The sequence below is a fragment of the Aegilops tauschii genome, chromosome 3 (assembly GCF_002575655.3).
Source record: "Aegilops tauschii subsp. strangulata cultivar AL8/78 chromosome 3, Aet v6.0, whole genome shotgun sequence".
Taxonomy (NCBI): Eukaryota; Viridiplantae; Streptophyta; class Magnoliopsida; order Poales; family Poaceae; genus Aegilops; species Aegilops tauschii.
Genome location: NC_053037.3, coordinates 578,061,469 through 578,075,756, shown reverse-complemented (window position 1 = coordinate 578,075,756; position 14,288 = coordinate 578,061,469).

Sequence of the window (14,288 nt, the reverse complement as noted above, 5' to 3'; positions counted from 1 at the left end):
CGTGTAAAAACTGGACAATCTCTTTCGGAGTATCAGGGTTTCGGACGAAAACTCATCTGTTACACGCCCACTTCAATGTTTTTTAAACTTATTTGAACTCCAGCCTATTTTTGCGTTCAGTATGCATCATTCAAAGCGACGTCATCAATTTCCAACACATTCTGACATCATTTGCTGTTTTTCAGTCATTTACCGATTTGTTTAGGGAGCTACATGACGGTGAAATTGAAAATCACTACAAAATGAACTCTGAAAATGTTGGAACTTGGCATGGTATCATCATTTCGCCCGCATAGCATGTGCAAAAGAGTAGAGAGGGTCACGGTGAAAACTTGACGCACCTCGTGTACAACCTGGACAATCTCTTTCGGAGTATCAGGGTTTCGGACGAGAACTCATCTGTTACACGCCCACTTCAATGTTTTTTAAACTTATTTGAACTCCAGCCTATTTTTGCATTCAGTATGTATCATTCAAAGCGACGTCATCAATTTCCAACACGCTCTGACATCATTTGCTGTTTTTCAGTCATTTACCGATTTGTTTAGGGAGCTAAATGAGGGTGAAATTTAAAATCACTACAAAATGAACTCTGAAAATGATGGAACTTGGCATGGTATCATCATTTCGCCCGCATAGCATGTGCAAAAGAGTAGAGAGGGTCATGGCGAAAACTGGACGCACCTCGTGTACAAATTGGACAATCTCTTTCGGAGTATCAGGGTTTCGGACGCGAACTCATCTGTTACACCGGCACTTCAATGTTTTTTAAACTTATTTGAACTCCAGCCTATTTTTTCGTTCAGTATGCATCATTCAAAGGGATGTCATCAATTTCCAACACGTTCTGACATCATTTGCTGTTTTACAGTCATTTACCGAATTTTTTAAAGAGCTAAATGACGGTGAAATTGAAAATCACTACAAAATGAACTCTGAAAATGTTGGAACTTGGCATGGTATCATCATTTCGCCCGCATAGCATGTGCAAAAGAGTAGAGAGGGTCATGGGGAAAACTGGACGCACCTCATGTACAAACCGGACAATCTCTTTCGGAGTATCAGGGTTTCGGACGAGAACTCATCTGTTACACTGGCACTTCAATGTTTTTTAAACTTATTTGAACTCCAACCTATTTTTGCGTTCAGTATGCATCATTCAAAGCGACGTGATCAATTTCCAACACGTTCTGACATCATTTGCTGTTTTTCAGTCATTTACCGATTTGTTTAGGGAGCTAAATGATGGTGAAATTGAAAATCACTACAAAATGAACTCTGAAAATGATGGAACTTGGCATGGTATCATCATTTCGCCCGCATAGCATGTGCAAAAGAGTAGAGAGGGTCACGGCGAAAACTGGACGCACCTCGTGTACAAATTGGACAATCTCTTTCGGAGTATCAGGGTTTCGGACGCGAACTCATCTGTTACACCGGCACTTCAATGTTTTTTAAACTTATTTGAACTCCAGCCTATTTTCGTGTTCAGTATGCATCATTCAAAGCGACGTCATCAATTTTCAACACGTTCTAACAACATTTGCTGTTTTTCAGTCATTTACCGATTTGTTTAGGGAGCTAAATGATGGTGAAATTGAAAATCACTACAAAATGAACTCTGAAAAGGTTGGAACTTGGCATGGTATCATCATTTCGCCCTCATAGCATGTGCAAAAGAGTAGAGAGGGTGACGGCGAAAACTGGACGCACCTCGTGTACAACCTGGACAATCTCTTTCGGAGTATCAGGGTTTCGGACGAGAACTCATCTGTTACACGCCCACTTCAATGTTTTTTAATCTTATTTGAACTCCAGCCTATTTTTGCATTCAGTATGTATCATTCAAAGCGACGTCATCAATTTCCAACACGCTCTGACATCATTTGCTGTTTTTCAGTCATTTACCGATTTGTTTAGGGAGCTAAATGAGGGTGAAATTTAAAATCACTACAAAATGAACTCTGAAAATGATGGAACTTGGCATGGTATCATCATTTCGCCCGCATAGCATGTGCAAAAGAGTAGAGAGGGTCACGGCGAAAACTAGACGCACCTCGTGTACAAATTGGACAATCTCTTTCGGAGTATCAGGGTTTCGGACACGAACTCATCTGTTACACCGGCACTTCAATGTTTTTTAAACTTATTTGAACTCCAGCCTATTTTTGCGTTCAGTATGCATCATTCAAATCGACGTCATCAATTTCCAACACGCTCTGACATTATTTGCTGTTTTTCAGTCATTTCCAATTTGTTTAGGGAGCTAAATGAGGGTGAAATTGAAAATCACAACAAAATGAACTCTGAAAATGTTGGAACTTGGCATGCTATCATCATTTCGCCCGCATAGCATGTGCAAAAGAGTAGAGAGGGTCACGGCGAAAACTGGACGCACCTCGTGTACAAACTGGACAATCTCTTTCAGAGTATCAGGGTTTCGGACGAGAACTCATCTGTTACACGGGCACTTCAATGTTTTTTAAACTTATTTGAACTCCAGCCTATTTTTTCGTTCAGTATGCATCATTCAAAGGGATGTCATCAATTTCCAACACGTTCTGACATCATTTGCTGTTTTACAGTCATTTACCGATTTTTTTAAAGAGCTAAATGACGGTGAAATTGAAAGTCACTACAAAATGAACTCTAAAAATGTTGGAACTTGGCATGGTATCATCATTTCGGCCGCATAGCATGTGCAAAAGAGTAGAGAGGGTCATGGGGAAAACTGGACGCACCTCGTGTACAAACCGGACAATCTCTTTCGGAGTATCAGGGTTTCGGACGAGAACTCATCTGTTACACTGGCACTTCAATGTTTTTTAAACTTATTTGAACTCCAACCTATTTTTGCGTTCAGTATGCATCATTCAAAGCGACGTCATCAATTTCCAACACGTTCTGACATCATTTGCTGTTTTTCAGTCATTTACCGATTTGTTTAGGGAGCTAAATGATGGTGAAATTGAAAATCACTACAAAATGAACTCTGAAAATGATGGAACTTGGCATGGTATCATCATTTCTCCCGCATAGCATGTGCAAAAGAGTAGAGAGGGTCACGGCGAAAACTGGACGCACCTCGTGTACAAATTGGACAATCTCTTTCGGAGTATCAGGGTTTCGGACGCGAACTCATCTGTTACACCGGCACTTCAATGTTTTTTAAACTTATTTGAACTCCAGCCTATTTTTGCGTTCAGTATGCATCATTCAAAGCGACGTCATCAATTTCCAACACGTTCTGACATCATTTGCTGTTTTTCAGTCATTTACCGATTTGTTTAGGGAGCTAAATGATGGTGAAATTGAAAATCACTACAAAATGAACTCTGAAAATGATGGAACTTGGCATGGTATCATCATTTCGCCCGCATAGCATGTGCAAAAGAGTAGAGAGGGTCACGGCGAAAACTGTACGCACCTCGTGTGCAAATTGGACAATCTCTTTCGGAGTATCAGGGTTTCGGACGCGAACTCATCTGTTACACCGGCACTTCAATGTTTTTTAAACTTATTTGAACTCCAGCCTATTTTCGTGTTCAGTATGCATCATTCAAAGCAACGTCATCAATTTTCAACACGTTCTGACAACATTTGCTGTTTTTCAGTCATTTACCGATTTGTTTAGGGAGCTAAATGATGGTGAAATTGAAAATCACTACAAAATGAACTCTGAAAAGGTTGGAACTTGGCATGGTATCATCATTTCGCCCTCATAGCATGTGCAAAAGAGTAGAGAGGGTGACGGCGAAAACTGGACGCACCTCGTGTACAACCTGGACAATCTCTTTCGGAGTATCAGGGTTTCGGACGAGAACTCATCTGTTACACTGGCACTTCAATGTTTTTTAAACTTATTTGAACTCCAACCTATTTTTGCGTTCAGTATGCATCATTCAAAGCGACGTCATCAATTTCCAACACGTTCTGACATCATTTGCTGTTTTTCAGTCATTTACCGATTTGTTTAGGGAGCTAAATGATGGTGAAATTGAAAATCACTACAAAATGAACTCTGAAAATGATGGAACTTGGCATGGTATCATCATTTCGCCCGCATAGCATGTGCAAAAGAGTAGAGAGGGTCACGGCGAAAACTGGACGCACCTCGTGTACAAATTGGACAATCTCTTTCGGAGTATCAGGGTTTCGGACGCGAACTCATCTGTTACACCGGCACTTCAATGTTTTTTAAACTTATTTGAACTCCAGCCTATTTTTGCGTTCAGTATGCATCATTCAAAGCGACGTCATCAATTTCCAACACGTTCTGACATCATTTGCTGTTTTTCAGTCATTTACCGATTTGTTTAGGGAGCTAAATGATGGTGAAATTGAAAATCACTACAAAATGAACTCTGAAAATGATGGAACTTGGCATGGTATCATCATTTCGCCCGCATAGCATGTGCAAAAGAGTAGAGAGGGTCACGGCGAAAACTGGACGCACCTCGTGTGCAAATTGGACAATCTCTTTCGGAGTATCAGGGTTTCGGACGCGAACTCATCTGTTACACCGGCACTTCAATGTTTTTTAAACTTATTTGAACTCCAGCCTATTTTCGTGTTCAGTATGCATCATTCAAAGCAACGTCATCAATTTTCAACACGTTCTGACAACATTTGCTGTTTTTCAGTCATTTACCAATTTGTTTAGGGAGCTAAATGATGGTGAAATTGAAAATCACTACAAAATGAACTCTGAAAAGGTTGGAACTTGGCATGGTATCATCATTTCGCCCTCATAGCATGTGCAAAAGAGTAGAGAGGGTGACGGCGAAAACTGGACGCACCTCGTGTACAACCTGGACAATCTCTTTCGGAGTATCAGGGTTTCGGACGAGAACTCATCTGTTACACGCCCACTTCAATGTTTTTTAAACTTATTTGAACTCCAGCCTATTTTTGCATTCAGTATGTATCATTCAAAGCGATGTCATCAATTTCCAACACGCTCTGACATCATTTGCTGTTTTCAGTCATTTACCGATTTGTTTAGGGAGCTAAATGAGGGTGAAATTTAAAATCACTACAAAATGAACTCTGAAAATGATGGAACTTGGCATGGTATCATCATTTCGCCCGCATAGCATGTGCAAAAGAGTAGAGAGGGTCACAGCGAAAACTGGACGCACCTCGTGTACAAATTGGACAATCTCTTTCGGAGTATCAGGGTTTCGGACGCGAACTCATATGTTACACCGGCACTTCAATGTTTTTTAAACTTATTTGAACCCCAGCCTATTTTTGTGTTCAGTATGCATCATTCAAAGCGACGTCATCAATTTTCAACACGTTCTGACATCATTTGCTGTTTTTCAGTCATTTACCGATTTGTTTAGGGAGCTAAATGATGGTGAAATTGAAAATCACTACAAAATGAACTCTGAAAATGTTGGAACTTGGCATGGTATCATCATTTCGCCCGCATAGCATGTGCAAAAGAGTCGAGAGGGTCATGGGGAAAACTTGACGCACCTCGTGTACAAACCGGACAATCTCTTTCGGAGTATCAGGGTTTCGGACGAGAACTCATCTGTTACACGGGCACTTCAATGTTTTTTAAACTTATTTGAACTCCAGCCTATTTTTGCGTTCAGTATGCATCATGCAAAGCGACGTCATCAATTTCCAACACGTTCTGACATCATTTGCTGTTTTTCAGTCATTTACCGATTTGTTTAGGGAGCTAAATGACGGTGAAATTGAAAATCACTACAAAATGAACTCTGAAAATGATGGAACTTGGCATGGTATCATCATTTCGCCCGCATAGCATGTGCAAAAGAGTAGAGAGGGTCACGGCGAAAACTGGACGCACCTCGTGTACAAATTGGACAATCTCTTTCGGAGTATCAGGGTTTCGGACGCGAACTCATCTGTTACACCGGCACTTCAATGTTTTTTAAACTTATTTGAACTCCAGCCTATTTTCGTGTTCAGTATGCATCATTCAAAGCAACGTCATCAATTTTCAACACGTTCTGACATCATTTGCTGTTTTTCAGTCATTTACCGATTTGTTTAGGGAGCTAAATGATGGTGAAATTGAAAATCACTACAAAATGAACTCTGAAAAGGTTGGAACTTGGCATGGTATCATCATTTCGCCCTCATAGCATGTGCAAAAGAGTAGAGAGGGTGACGGCGAAAACTGGACGCACCTCGTGTACAACCTGGACAATCTCTTTCGGAGTATCAGGGTTTCGGACGAGAACTCATCTGTTACACGCCCACTTCAATGTTTTTTAAACTTATTTGAACTCCAGCCTATTTTTGCATTCAGTATGTATCATTCAAAGCGACGTCATCAATTTCCAACACGCTCTGACATCATTTGCTGTTTTTCAGTCATTTACCGATTTGTTTAGGGAGCTAAATGAGGGTGAAATTTAAAATCACTACAAAATGAACTCTGAAAATGTTGGAACTTGGCATGGTATCATCATTTCGCCCGCATAGCATGTGCAAAAGAGTAGAGAGCGTCACGGCGAAAACTGGATGCACCTCGTGTACAAATTGGACAATCTCTTTCGGAGTATCAGGGTTTCGGACGCGAACTCATCTGTTACACCGGCACTTCAATGTTTTTTAAACTTATTTGAACTCCAGCCTATTTTCGTGTTCAGTATGCATCATTCAAAGCGACGTCATCAATTTTCAACACGTTCTAACAACATTTGCTGTTTTTCAGTCATTTACCGATTTGTTTAGGGAGCTAAATGATGGTGAAATTGAAAATCACTACAAAATGAACTCTGAAAAGGTTGGAACTTGGCATGGTATCATCATTTCGCCCTCATAGCATGTGCAAAAGAGTAGAGAGGGTGACGGCGAAAACTGGACGCACCTCGTGTACAACCTGGACAATCTCTTTCGGAGTATCAGGGTTTCGGACGAGAACTCATCTGTTACACGCCCACTTCAATGTTTTTTAAACTTATTTGAACTCCAGCCTATTTTTGCATTCAGTATGTATCATTCAAAGCGACGTCATCAATTTCCAACACGCTCTGACATCATTTGCTGTTTTTCAGTCATTTACCGATTTGTTTAGGGAGCTAAATGAGGGTGAAATTTAAAATCACTACAAAATGAACTCTGAAAATGTTGGAACTTGGCATGGTATCATCATTTCGCCCGCATAGCATGTGCAAAAGAGTAGAGAGCGTCACGGCGAAAACTGGACGCACCTCGTGTACAAATTGGACAATCTCTTTCGGAGTATCAGGGTTTCGGACGCGAACTCATATGTTACACCGGCACTTCAATGTTTTTTAAACTTATTTGAACCCCAGCCTATTTTTGTGTTCAGTATGCATCATTCAAAGCGACGTCATCAATTTTCAACACGTTCTGACATCATTTGCTGTTTTTCAGTCATTTACCGATTTGTTTAGGGAGCTAAATGATGGTGAAATTGAAAATCACTACAAAATGAACTCTGAAAATGTTGGAACTTGGCATGGTATCATCATTTCGCCCGCATAGCATGTGCAAAAGAGTAGAGAGGGTCATGGGGAAAACTGGAGGCACCTCGTGTACAAACCGGACAATCTCTTTCGGAGTATCAGGGTTTCGGACGAGAACTCATCTGTTACACGGGCACTTCAATGTTTTTTTAACTTATTTGAACTCCAGCCTATTTTTGCATTCAGTATGCATCATTCAAAGCGACGTCATCAATTTCCAACACGTTCTGACATCATTTGCTATTTTTCAGTCATTTACCGATTTTTTAGAGAGCTAAATGACGGTGAAATTGAAAATCACTACAAAATGAACTCTGAAAATGTTGGAACTTGGCATGGTATCATCATTTCGCCCGCATAGCATGTGCAAAAGAGTAGAGAGGGTCATGGCGAAAACTGGACGCACCTCGTGTACAAACTGGACAATCTCTTTCGGAGTATCAGGGTTTCGGACGAGAACTCATCTATTACACGGGCACTTCAATGTTTTTTAAACTTATTTGAACTCCAGCCTATTTTTGCATTCAGTATGCATCATTCAAAGCGACGTCATCAATTTCCAACATGTTCTGACATCATTTGCTGTTTTTCAGTCATTTACCGATTTTTTAGAGAGCTAAATGACGGTGAAATTGAAAATCACTACAAAATGAACTCTGAAAATGTTGGAACTTGGCATGGTATCATCATTTCGCCCCTATAGCATGTGCAAAAGAGTAGAGAGGGTCATGGCGAAAACTGGACGCACCTCGTGTACAAACTGGACAATCTCTTTCGGAGTATCAGGGTTTCGGACGCGAGCTCATCTGTTACACCGGCACTTCAATGTTTTTTAAACTTATTTGAACTCCAGCCTATTTTTGCGTTCAGTATGCATCATTCAAAGCGACGTCATCAATTTCCAACACGTTCTGACATCATTTGCTGTTTTTCAGTCATTTACCGATTTGTTTAGGGAGCTAAATGACGGTGAAATTGAAAATCACTACAAAATGAACTCTGAAAATGATGGAACTTGGCATGGTATCATCATTTCGCCCGCATAGCATGTGCAAAAGAGTAGAGAGGGTCACGGCGAAAACTGGACGCACCTCGTGTACAAATTGGACAATCTCTTTCGGAGTATCAGGGTTTCGGACGCGAACTCATCTGTTACACCGGCACTTCAATGTTTTTTAAACTTATTTGAACTCCAGCCTATTTTCGTGTTCAGTATGCATCATTCAAAGCGACGTCATCAATTTTCAACACGTTCTGACATCATTTGCTGTTTTTCAGTCATTTACCGATTTGTTTAGGGAGCTAAATGATGGTGAAATTGAAAATCACTACAAAATGAACTCTGAAAATGTTGGAACTTGGCATGGTATCATCATTTCGCCCGCATAGCATGTGCAAAAGAGTAGAGAGGGTCATGGGGAAAACTGGAGGCACCTCGTGTACAAACCGGACAATCTCTTTCGGAGTATCAGGGTTTCGGACGAGAACTCATCTGTTACACGGGCACTTCAATGTTTTTTAAACTTATTTGAACTCCAGCCTATTTTTGCGTTCAGTATGCATCATTCAAAGCGACGTCATCAATTTCCAACACGTTCTGACATCATTTGCTGTTTTTCAGTCATTTCCCGATTTGTTTAGGGAGCTAAATGACGGTGAAATTGAAAATCACTACAAAATGAACTCTGAAAATGATGGAACTTGGCATGGTATCATCATTTCGCCCGCATAGCATGTGCAAAAGAGTAGAGAGGGTCACGGCGAAAACTGGACGCACCTCGTGTACAAATTGGACAATCTCTTTTGGAGTATCAGGGTTTCGGACGCGAACTCATCTGTTACACCGGCACTTCAATGTTTTTTAAACTTATTTGAACTCCAGCCTATTTTCGTGTTCAGTATGCATCATTCAAAGCGACGTCATCAATTTTCAACACGTTCTGACATCATTTGCTGTTTTTCAGTCATTTCCCGATTTGTTTAGGGAGCTAAATGATGGTGAAATTGAAAATCACTACAAATGAACTCTGAAAAGGTTGGAACTTGGCATGGTATCATCATTTCGCCCTCATAGCATGTGCAAAAGAGTAGAGAGGGTGACGGCGAAAACTGGACGCACCTCGTGTACAACCTGGACAATCTCTTTCGGAGTATCAGGGTTTCGGACGAGAACTCATCTGTTACACGCCCACTTCAATGTTTTTTAAACTTATTTGAACTCCAGCCTATTTTTGCATTCAGTATGTATCATTCAAATCGACGTCATCAATTTCCAACACGCTCTGACATCATTTGCTGTTTTTCAGTCATTTACCGATTTGTTTAGGGAGCTAAATGAGGGTGAAATTTAAAATCACTACAAAATGAACTCTGAAAATGTTGGAACTTGGCATGGTATCATCATTTCGCCCGCATAGCATGTGCAAAAGAGTAGAGAGCGTCTCGGCGAAAACTGGATGCACCTCGTGTAAAAACTAGACAATCTCTTTCGGAGTATCAGGGTTTCGGACGAGAACTCATCTGTTACACGGGCACTTCAATGTTTTTTTAACTTATTTGAACTCCAGCCTATTTTTGCATTCAGTATGCATCATTCAAAGCGACGTCATCAATTTCCAACACGTTCTGACATCATTTGCTGTTTTTCAGTCATTTACCGATTTTTTAGAGAGCTAAATGACGGTGAAATTGAAAATCACTACAAAATGAATTCTGAAAATGTTGGAACTTGGCATGGTATCATCATTTCGCCCCTATAGCATGTGCAAAAGAGTAGAGAGGGTCATGGCGAAAACTGGACGCACCTCGTGTACAAACTGGACAATCTCTTTCGGAGTATCAGGGTTTCGGACGAGAACTCATCTGTTACACAGGCACTTCAATGTTTTTTAAACTTATTTGAACTCCAGCCTATTTTTGCGTTCAGTATGCATCATTCAAAGCGACGTCATCAATTTCCAACACGTTCTGACATCATTTGCTGTTTTTCAGTCATTTACCGATTTGTTTAGGGAGCTAAATAACGGTGAAATTGAAAATCACTACAAAATGAACTCTGAAAATGATGGAACTTGGCATGGTATCATCATTTCGCCCGCATAGCATGTGCAAAAGAGTAGAGAGGGTCACGGCGAAAACTGGACGCGCCTCGTGTACAAATTGGACAATCTCTTTCGGAGTATCAGGGTTTCGGACGCGAACTCATCTGTTACACCGGCACTTCAATGTTTTTTAAACTTATTTGAATTCCAGCCTATTTTCGTGTTCAGTATGCATCATTCAAAGCGACGTCATCAATTTTCAACACGTTCTGACATCATTTGCTGTTTTTCAGTCATTTACCGATTTGTTTAGGGAGCTAAATGATGGTGAAATTGAAAATCACTACAAAATGAACTCTGAAAATGTTGGAACTTGGCATGGTATCATCATTTCGCCCGCATAGCATGTGCAAAAGAGTAGAGAGGGTCATGGGGAAAACTGGAGGCACCTCGTGTACAAACCGGACAATCTCTTTCGGAGTATCAGGGTTTCGGACGAGAACTCATCTGTTACACGGGCACTTCAATGTTTTTTAAACTTATTTGAACTCCAGCCTATTTTTGCGTTCAGTATGCATCATTCAAAGCGACGTCATCAATTTCCAACACGTTCTGACATCATTTGCTGTTTTTCAGTCATTTCCCGATTTGTTTAGGGAGCTAAATGACGGTGAAATTGAAAATCACTACAAAATGAACTCTGAAAATGATGGAACTTGGCATGGTATCATCATTTCGCCCGCATAGCATGTGCAAAAGAGTAGAGAGGGTCACGGCGAAAACTGGACGCACCTCGTGTACAAATTGGACAATCTCTTTTGGAGTATCAGGGTTTCGGACGCGAACTCATCTGTTACACCGGCACTTCAATGTTTTTTAAACTTATTTGAACTCCAGCCTATTTTCGTGTTCAGTATGCATCATTCAAAGCGACGTCATCAATTTTCAACACGTTCTGACATCATTTGCTGTTTTTCAGTCATTTCCCGATTTGTTTAGGGAGCTAAATGATGGTGAAATTGAAAATCACTACAAATGAACTCTGAACAGGTTGGAACTTGGCATGGTATCATCATTTCGCCCTCATAGCATGTGCAAAAGAGTAGAGAGGGTGACGGCGAAAACTGGACGCACCTCGTGTACAACCTGGACAATCTCTTTCGGAGTATCAGGGTTTCGGACGAGAACTCATCTGTTACACGCCCACTTCAATGTTTTTTAAACTTATTTGAACTCCAGCCTATTTTTGCATTCAGTATGTATCATTCAAATCGACGTCATCAATTTCCAACACGCTCTGACATCATTTGCTGTTTTTCAGTCATTTACCGATTTGTTTAGGGAGCTAAATGAGGGTGAAATTTAAAATCACTACAAAATGAACTCTGAAAATGTTGGAACTTGGCATGGTATCATCATTTCGCCCGCATAGCATGTGCAAAAGAGTAGAGAGCGTCTCGGCGAAAACTGGATGCACCTCGTGTAAAAACTAGACAATCTCTTTCGGAGTATCAGGGTTTCGGACGAGAACTCATCTGTTACACGGGCACTTCAATGTTTTTTTAACTTATTTGAACTCCAGCCTATTTTTGCATTCAGTATGCATCATTCAAAGCGACGTCATCAATTTCCAACACGTTCTGACATCATTTGCTGTTTTTCAGTCATTTACCGATTTTTTAGAGAGCTAAATGACGGTGAAATTGAAAATCACTACAAAATGAATTCTGAAAATGTTGGAACTTGGCATGGTATCATCATTTCGCCCCTATAGCATGTGCAAAAGAGTAGAGAGGGTCATGGCGAAAACTGGACGCACCTCGTGTACAAACTGGACAATCTCTTTCGGAGTATCAGGGTTTCGGACGAGAACTCATCTGTTACACAGGCACTTCAATGTTTTTTAAACTTATTTGAACTCCAGCCTATTTTTGCGTTCAGTATGCATCATTCAAAGCGACGTCATCAATTTCCAACACGTTCTGACATCATTTGCTGTTTTTCAGTCATTTACCGATTTGTTTAGGGAGCTAAATAACGGTGAAATTGAAAATCACTACAAAATGAACTCTGAAAATGATGGAACTTGGCATGGTATCATCATTTCGCCCGCATAGCATGTGCAAAAGAGTAGAGAGGGTCACGGCGAAAACTGGACGCGCCTCGTGTACAAATTGGACAATCTCTTTCGGAGTATCAGGGTTTCGGACGCGAACTCATCTGTTACACCGGCACTTCAATGTTTTTTAAACTTATTTGAACTCCAGCCTATTTTTGCGTTCAGTATGCATCATTCAAATCGACGTCATCAATTTCCAACACGCTCTGACATCATTTGCTGTTTTTCAGTCATTTCCAATTTGTTTAGGGAGCTAAATGAGGGTGAAATTGAAAATCACTACAAAATGAACTCTGAAAATGTTGGAACTTGGCATGGTATCATCATTTCGCCCCTATAGCATGTGCAAAAGAGTAGAGAGGGTCATGGCGAAAACTGGACGCACCTCGTGTACAAACTGGACAATCTCTTTCGGAGTATCAGGGTTTCGGACGAGAACTCATCTGTTACACAGGCACTTCAATGTTTTTTAAACTTATTTGAACTCCAGCCTATTTTTGCGTTCAGTATGCATCATTCAAAGCGACGTCATCAATTTCCAACACGTTCTGACATCATTTGCTGTTTTTCAGTCATTTACCGATTTGTTTAGGGAGCTAAATAACGGTGAAATTGAAAATCACTACAAAATGAACTCTGAAAATGATGGAACTTGGCATGGTATCATCATTTCGCCCGCATAGCATGTGCAAAAGAGTAGAGAGGGTCACGGCGAAAACTGGACGCACCTCGTGTACAAATTGGACAATCTCTTTCGGAGTATCAGGGTTTCGGACGCGAACTCATCTGTTACACCGGCACTTCAATGTTTTTTAAACTTATTTGAACTCCAGCCTATTTTCGTGTTCAGTATGCATCATTCAAAGCAACGTCATCAATTTTCAACACGTTCTGACATCATTTGCTGTTTTTCAGTCATTTACCGATTTGTTTAGGGAGCTAAATGATGGTGAAATTGAAAATCACTACAAAATGAACTCTGAAAAGGTTGGAACTTGGCATGGTATCATCATTTCGCCCTCATAGCATGTGCAAAAGAGTAGAGAGGGTGACGGCGAAAACTGGACGCACCTCGTGTACAACCTGGACAATCTCTTTCGGAGTATCAGGGTTTCGGACGAGAACTCATCTGTTACACGCCCACTTCAATGTTTTTTAAACTTATTTGAACTCCAGCCTATTTTTGCATTCAGTATGTATCATTCAAAGCGACGTCATCAATTTCCAACACGCTCTGACCTCATTTGCTGTTTTTCAGTCATTTACCGATTTGTTTAGGGAGCTAAATGAGGGTGAAATTTAAAATCACTACAAAATGAACTCTGAAAATGTTGGAACTTGGCATGGTATCATCATTTCGCCCGCATAGCATGTGCAAAAGAGTAGAGAGCGTCACGGCGAAAACTGGATGCACCTCGTGTACAAATTGGACAATCTCTTTCGGAGTATCAGGGTTTCGGACGCGAACTCATCTGTTACACCGGCACTTCAATGTTTTTTAAACTTATTTGAACTCCAGCCTATTTTCGTGTTCAGTATGCATCATTCAAAGCGACGTCATCAATTTTCAACACGTTCTAACAACATTTGCTGTTTTTCAGTCATTTACCGATTTGTTTAGGGAGCTAAATGATGGTGAAATTGAAAATC